This window comes from Ornithorhynchus anatinus, chromosome X1, assembly GCF_004115215.2.
Source record: "Ornithorhynchus anatinus isolate Pmale09 chromosome X1, mOrnAna1.pri.v4, whole genome shotgun sequence".
Lineage (NCBI taxonomy): Eukaryota > Metazoa > Chordata > Mammalia > Monotremata > Ornithorhynchidae > Ornithorhynchus > Ornithorhynchus anatinus.
The window spans coordinates 3,523,720-3,531,888 of record NC_041749.1 but is presented as its reverse complement, the minus strand read 5'-3'; the positions used below and the strand labels follow the sequence as shown (position 1 = coordinate 3,531,888).

Genomic DNA, 8,169 nt, shown 5'->3' with positions numbered 1-8,169 from the left:
TTGATGGGCTTATCGTCTAGTCGGGGGAGACAGAGACAGGCAGAAACAATAGCAATAAATAGAATCAAGGGGAAGTACAACTCATTAACAAAATAAATAGGACAATAAAGATATATACAAATTCATGCATTCAATAGTATTTATTGAGCGCTTACTATGTGCAGAGCACTGTACTAAGCACTTGGAATGGACAAATGGGTAACGGATAGAGACAGTCCCTGCCCTTTGACGGGTTTACGGTCTAATCGGGGGAGACGGCGGGACAAGAACACTAGCAATAAATAGAATCAAGATACAATTGAGCAAATGAGCATAGTGCTGAGGGGAGGGGAAGGAAGGGTGGAAGAGCAGAGGGAAAGGGGCGAGAGGGGGCTTAGCTGAGGGGAGGTGAAGGGGGGGGAAGAGAGGGAGCAGAGGGAGCAGAGGAAAAAGGGGAAGCTCAGTCTGGGAAGGCCTCTCGGAGGAGGTGAGCTCTCAGTAGGCCTCTGAAGAGGGAAAGAGAGTGAGTTTGGTGAGGAGGGAGGGCATTCCAGGACCGCGGGAGGTCGTGGGCCAGGGGTCAATGGCGGGTTAGGTGAGGACGGGGGACGGTGAGGAGGTGGGCAGCAGGGGAGCGGAGCGTGTGGGCAGTAGAAAGACAGAAGGGTTGGCTTAATGGGAAAGAGCCCGGGCTTGGGAGTCAGAGGACGGGGGTTCTATTCCCGGCTCTGGCACTTGTCTGCTGTGTGACCTTGGGCAAGCCACTTAACCTCTCTGTGCGTCCGTGACCTCATCTGTAAAATGGGGATTAGGACTGTGAGCCCCACGCGGGACAACCCGATTACCTCATCTCTACCCCAGAGCTTAGAACAGTGTTTGGCACGTAGTAATTAACAAATGCTATGATCACTATTATGATCTTCAACCGATCACGCAATGGTATTCATTGAATGCTTACAGTCGATTAGACCGTAAGCCCGTCAGAGGACAGGGACTGTCTCTGTTACCGATTTGTCCACTCCAAGCGCTTCGTACAGTGCTCTGCACATAGTAAGCGCTCAATAAATACTATTGAATGAATGAACGAATGCTTACTCCCCGCTCCAGACTGCAAGCTCGTTGTGAGCAGGGAACATGTCTACCAATTCTTAAATTGGACTCTCCCAATTTCTTGGTACAGTGCTCTGCACAGGTTAAATGCTCAGTAAATATCACTGTTTGATTGATCCATTGACGGCAGATCATCGTACCAAGCTCTTGGAAGAGAACCGAAGGGGTAGTGGAACCATTCGCTACCCACAAAGAGTTTACAATCTGGAGGGGAGGATGGACATTCCTCTAAATTACAAGTAGAGAAAATCACTGAGCAGAAAAGATATCTTCATTCATAGTATTTATTGAGCGCTTACTATGTGCAGAACACTGGACTAAGCACTTGGAATGGACCAGTCGGTAACAGAGACAGTCCCTGCCCTTTGACGGGCTTATGGTCTAATATATGCGCAATTGCTCCAAGGATTAGGGCTAAAGACCGGGGACTTTACCATCTTTAAAGCCTTTCTAGAATAATAGCTCCTCCAGAAAACTTTCCCTGTTAATTTATCTCTCCCTCCCCACCCAGTAATTGCTCCTTCTGTACTAAGTCTACATGGGTGTACATCGGAGAAGCAGCGTGGCTCAGTGGAAAGAGCACGGGCTTTGGAGTCAGGGCTCATGAGTTCGAATCCCAGCTCTGCCACTTGTCGGCTGTGTGACTGTGGGCAAGTCACTTAACTTCTCTGTGCCTCAGTTCCCTCGTCTGTAAAATGGGGATTAAGATTGTGAGCCCCACGTGGGACAACCCGATTCCCCTATGTCTACCCCAGCGCTTAGAACAGTGCTCGGCACATAGTAAGCGCTTAACAAATACCAACATTATTCTTATTATTACTCAAAACACCTGGAGCACTTGTGTACATACTGACTCAAACAATTAAGTGACGATTAAGCTCTGACTCATATTCCTAGCCGCCTTTTCTTCCTCCTCCTATCTGGAAATTAGCTCCGAGTGGTGTCTTCTTCTCTACTTTATAAACTTCTTGAGAACAGAGATTGTGGGCGCTGGCCCTATCTTACTCTCCCACACACTTAGCAAAGTCCTCTAGACATAATAGGAGCTTAAATCCCATCAGTGATTCACCAGGATCGATCTTCCTAAATTGACCGGAGCGTCTTGTGGAAGCCCGATACAAACTGAGGATGAAGTTAATGTTGGTATTCGTTAAGCGCTTACTATGTGCCGAGCACTGTTCTAAGCGCTGGGGTGAACACAGGGGGATCAGCTTGTCTAGGAGCCAGTCTGTCTCCATTGTGTTGCATGAAAGGAGACAAGGTTAGCACTCCCCTTGAGAAGGATGGAAGAGGTCCTAGTGGCCTTTACAATACGTGGTTGTAAAGTTATGGTTAAGGCATCGCCACCTACTTCAATCTATACTTCACTCTGCTGCCCGGATTATCTTTCTACAGAAAGGCTCTGGGCCTGTCACCCCCCTCCTCAACACTCTCCAGCGGTTGCCTATCAACCGTCATATGAAGCAAAAACTCCTCCCTCTTGGCTTCCAAGCTGTCCATCCCCCGGCTCCCTCCTACCTCACCTCCCTTCTCTCCTCCTCCAGCCCGGCCCGCACGCTCCGCTCCTCTGCCGTCGCTTACCTTCTCACTGGGCCTCCATCTCTCCTGTCCCGACGTCGACCCCCGGCCCACGTCCCACCTCCAGCCTGGAACGCCCTCCCTCCTCACATCTGCCAAACTAACTCTCTTCCCACCTCCAAAGCCCTAGTAAGAGCTCCCCTCCTCCCGGAGGCCTTCCCAGACTGAGCTCCCTTTCCCTCTGCTCCTCCTCCCCTCCCCATCCCCTCTCCTCCCTCCCTCTGCTCTACCCAGCTCCCTGTGCCACAGCACTTCTGTATATATGTACATATTTATTATTTTAGCATTCTATAATTCTATTTATTTATATTGCCGCTCTTGATGCCCGTCTACTTGTTTGGTTTTTCTGTCTGTCTCCCCCCTTCTAGACTGTGAACCCGTTGTTGGGTAGGGATTGTCTCTGTTGCCAAATTGTACTTTCCAAGCGTTCAGTACTGTGCTCGGCACACGGTAAGCGTTCAATAAATACGATTGAATGAACGAATGAACTTACTTCGTGGCAGCTAACCAGGTTTTTCTCTTTATTTATATCGATGCTATTGATGCCTGTTCACTTGTTTTGGCTTCTGTCTCCTCTCCGCTTCTAGACCGCTGTGGGCAGGGATTCTGTCTTTTTGTTGCCGAATTGTACTTTCCAAGCGCTTAGTACAGTTCTCTGCACACAGTAAGTACTCGATAAATACGACTGAATGAATGGATCTCTAATCCTAAACCTAACCCCAGCTCAAATCCTAACTTTACCCTTTCCCTACCCTAACCCTAACCTTAGACCTGCCGTTATCCCTCACCCAAACCCTATCCTAAACCTAACCATCCCTAGTCCTAGAATTAACCCTAATTCTAACCGTAAACCTACGGTTAACTCTCAACCTAACGCCAACCCTAAACCTAAACCTTAACCCTATTCCTCTAGACCGTTGTGGGCTCGTTGTGGGCAGGGAGTGTGACTGTTTATTATTACATTGTTCTCTCCCAAGCGCTTAGTACATCACTCTGCACGCAGTAAGTGCTCAATAGATATGATTAACTGATTTATTGATCTCTAAATGGGAATCATGCAGACCGGGATATTGACGATTTAAGGCATGATGAAGGAAACATTGTTTCTACTGTGGGGAGGAGGTTCTGATTTTCATCCATGCTATCCCAATTTTTTCAATTCATCACATTAATTCATTCAATAGTATTTATTGAGCGCTTACTATGTGCAGAGCACTGTGCTAAGCGCTTGGAATGTACAATTCGGTAACAGGGACAATCCCTGCCCAGTGACGGGCTTACGGTCTAATTGGCAAACTCGTGCTCTCTGATGACTCTTCACCTGTGGTTTAGGTAAATGATATTGTATAGTATATGTTACAAAGACCAAAAGGGAGCCTGGAGACAGTTGGTCATCCATGTTGCTGTCCACAGTGGGAATACTATTACTAATAACGGTAATAATCTTATTTGTTAAGTGTTTACTATGTATTCATATCTGTACTAGATACCAAGTTATATAAGTACAAGGTACATAGGTCAGACACAATTCCTGTCCCAATTTAGGCTAACATTTTAAGGCTAAAGGAGAGCAGGGAGAATCCATACTCATTGTGCTCAACATACACAATCCATACTGAGGGAGAATCCATACTCCACAGATGAAGAAACATGGGCACGGAGAAGTGAAGTGACTCGCTCAGGGTCACAGAGGAGGCAAGTGGAGGAGCCAGGATAAGAACACACGTCCTCTGGCTCCCAGGCCCGGGTTTTTAACGCTAAGCCATGCTGGCATGGTGTCCTCAACCAGGGAGGCTGAGCCCTTCGCCTTTTTACCATCCCGGGACTGGGAGCCTCAAAATCAAGTAATTCATTGAATTCATTCATTCATTAAATAGTATTTATTGAGCGCTTACTATGTGCAGAGCACTGTACTGAGCGCTCGGAATGTACAATTTGGCAACAGATAGAGACAATCCCCGCCCGTTGACGGGCTCGCAGTCTAATCGGGGAGACAGACGGACAGAAACAATAGCAATAAATAGAATCAAGGGGATGTACATCTCATTAGCAAAATAAATAGGGTCATAAAAATATATACAGATGAGCAAAGGAGCCCAGTGCTGAGGGGAGGGAAAGGGAGAAGGACAGGAGCAGAGGGAAAGAGGGGAAAGGGGGCTTAGCTGAGGGGAGGTGAAGGGGGGGCAGAGAGGGAGCAGAGGGAGCAGAGGGAAAAGGGGAAGCTCAGTCTGAGAAGGCCTCTTGGAGGAGGTGAGCTCTCAGTAGGAGACAGATCTGCATGCGGTAGCAATCGGAAATGCGGGTCTGATGAGAGTCACAGGTAGAGAGACCAGTGAATCGGTCAACGGTATTTAATACGTGCTGATCGTGTGCAGAACACTGTACTGAGTGATTGGGAAAGTTCAGTACACCAGAGCTGGGAGACATGTCCCACCTCTCAAGGAGTTTCCATTCCAGAGGGGGTGACAGACGGTCAAATAAATTGCGGATTTATAAGTAGCAAGGCTAGGGATTGGAACTTCAGGTGGAAGGGGTAGATTGCTCCTATGGTATGCTCCAATGGCTCCTACTCCATTCTGATCCTCCTTGACCTCTCTGCTGCCTTTGACACAGTCGACCATCCCCTCCTCCTCCATACCTTATCTCACCTTAGCTTCACAGACTCCGTCCTCTCCCGGTTCTCCTCTCACCTCTCCGGCCGGTCGTTCTCGGTCTCCTTCGCGGGCGCCTCCTCCCCCTCCCATCATTTAACTGTTGGAGTTCCTCAAGGGTCAGTTCTCGGCCCTCTTCTTTTCTCCATTTACACTCACTCCCTCGGCGAACTCATCCGCCCTCACGGCCTCGACTACCATCTCTACGCAGATGACACGCAGATCTACATCTCCGCCCCCGTCCTCTCCCCCTCCCTTCGGGCTCGCGTCTCCTCCCGCCTCCGGGACGTCTCCGCCTGGATGTCGGCCCGCCGCCTAAAACTCAAGGTGAGCGAGACCGAGCTCCTCATCTTCCCTCCCGAACCCCTTCCTCTCCCGGACTTCCCTATCGCCGTGGATGGCACGACCGTCCTTCCCGTCTCTCGGGCCCGCGATCTCGGTGTCGTCCTGGACTGGTCTCTCTCCTTCACCCCGCACGTCCTATCCGTTACCGAGACCTGCCGGTTTCACCTTTACGATATCGCCGAGATCCGCCCTCTCCTCTCCACCCGAACGGCTACCTTACCGCTACGGGCTCTCTTTATATCCCGGCTAGACTACCGTGTCGGCCTTCTCTCCGATCTCCCTTCCTCCTCTCTCGCCCCGCTCCGGTCTATTCTTCACTCCGCCGCCCGGCTCATCTTTCCGCAGAAACGATCTGGGCATGTCACTCCCCTTCTTAAACACCTCCGGTGGTTGCCCGTCGACCTCCGCTCCAAACAAAAACTCCTCACTCTAGGCTTCGAGGCTCTCCGTCACCTCGCCCCCTCCTACCTCTCCTCCCTTCTCTCTTTCCACCGCCCACCCCGCACGCTCCGCTCCTCCGCCGCCCGCCTCCTCGCCGTCCCTCGGTCTCGCCCGTCCCGCCGTCGACCCCCGGGCCGCGTCCTCCCGCGGTCCCGGAAGGCCCTCCCTCCTCACCTCCGCCAAACTGATTCTCTTTCCCTCTTCGAAACCCTACTTAAAACTCACCTCCTCCGAGAGGCCTTCCCAGACTGAGCTCCCCTTCTCCCTCTACTCCCTCTGCCTCCCCCCCTTCACCTCTCCGCAGCTTAACCCTCTTTTCCCCCCATCTCCCTCTGCTCCTCCCCCTCTCCCTTCCCGTCCCCTCGGCGCCGTACTCGTCCGCTCGACCGTATATATTTTCATCACCCTGTTTATTTTGTTAATGAGATGTACATCGCCTCGATTCTATTTAGTCGCCATCGGTTTTTATGAGACGTTCTTCCCCTCGACTCTATTCATCGCCATCGTTCTCGTCCGTCCGTCTCCCCCGATCAGACCGTAGGCCCGTCAAACGGCAGGGACCGTCTCTATCTGTTGCCGACTTGTTCATCCCGAGCGCTTAGTACAGTGCTCTGCACATAGTAAGCACTCAATAAATACTATTGAATGAATGAATGAATGAATGAATGAATGAGTAGATTGGGGTGGAGGTGGGATTGTTGAGAAAGATGGGAGAGTCGAGGGGGTGGGGTAGGAAGAGGGAGGGACAGGGAGTCTAAGGAGGGAATTGATATCTATCGCTCGATATAGTATCTATCTATATATATATCTATATATCTATAATTCATTTATTTATGTATTCATTTTATTTATTTATCTATTAATGTCTGTCTCCCCATTTGGTCTCTGATTTCACTGTAGACAGGAATGTGTCTGTTGATATACTGTACTCTCCCAAGAGCTTAGTACAGCATTTCACCCACCGTAAACGCTCAATAAATAAGATTGATTGAATGATTGAATGAATGATTGAATGAATGAGTTAAACATTTGAAACAGCTGGCGAGGGCAATGGGCATGTGATTCAATATTGATGTAGAAATAATATTTCCAGGGGGAAGAAAGGTGAGATAAAGCAAGGGAGGATGAATTTAAGATGGATAAAGTTGAGATTGGTTTTGGCGTCATCCGCAGAAAGATGTTAACTGAAATCAAGTGAAAGGATGAGCTCCCTGGAAGAGGAAATATAATGTGAAGAGATTAGAGGACCCAGAACAGCTCCGAGCATGAAAGGTTAATATACATCTATAGTTAGAAGCCTCCTCGTCTCCAGATGTTCTTTAGGGCGATTTCTGTCGATGAGGATGTCAACACGTGGCCAGTGGCCTGTTTCAGTCCCAGCCCAGAGCCCTCTTCTCTCAATCCATCAATCAGTCAGTCAACTAATTATATTTTTTGAGCATGTACTGTAGGTAAAGCGTGGGAGAGCATCATCATCATCAGTGGTATTTTTGAGCACTTGTGCCGAGCAGTGTCCTAAGCTCTTTGGAGAGCACAATATAACAGGGTTTGAAGAAACTCTCCTCTCCCACAAGGGGCCGACAGTCCAGATTAGGAGACAGACATCAATAGAAATAGATTCCAGATATGCACATAAGTGCCGGGAGGCTCGGGGGAGTGAATATTAAGTGCTTCGTGGGTCCAGATGGAAGTGCAGAGGTGACACAGAAGGGAGAGGGAGTGGGGGGAAAGAGAGCTTAATCAGGGAAGGCCTCTTGGAGGAGATGGGATTTTAATTATTAAAATTATTCGATTTTAATAAAGCGGAGGAGGAAGCTCCAGACCAGAGGCGGGATATGAGCAGAGGGTCGGTGGCAAGATAAACTTGATCGAGGCACAGTGAGTAGATCAATACTAGAGGAAGGAAGAAGGCGGACTGGCTTGTGGCAGGAGATTCATTCATTCATTCATTCGTATTTATTGAGCGCTTACTGTGTGCAGAGCGCTGTATTAAGCTCTTGGAAAGTTGAATTGGGCAACAGATGAGCAAGATAGGTGGTAAGCTCATGGTGGGCAGTGGATGTGT

The 8,169-nt window shown here is 49.2% G+C and overlaps 1 non-coding gene across 1 annotated transcript; it reads left to right on the top strand.

Annotated features, from left to right (window-relative positions):
• Nucleotides 1-2,328: 2,328 nt before the first annotated feature.
• LOC114806803 lies at nt 2,329-2,450 on the top strand. The gene has a single exon (XR_003754865.1). It is a non-coding gene; the product is annotated as a U6atac minor spliceosomal RNA (small nuclear RNA).
• The last annotated feature ends 5,719 nt before the right edge of the window (nt 2,451-8,169 follow it).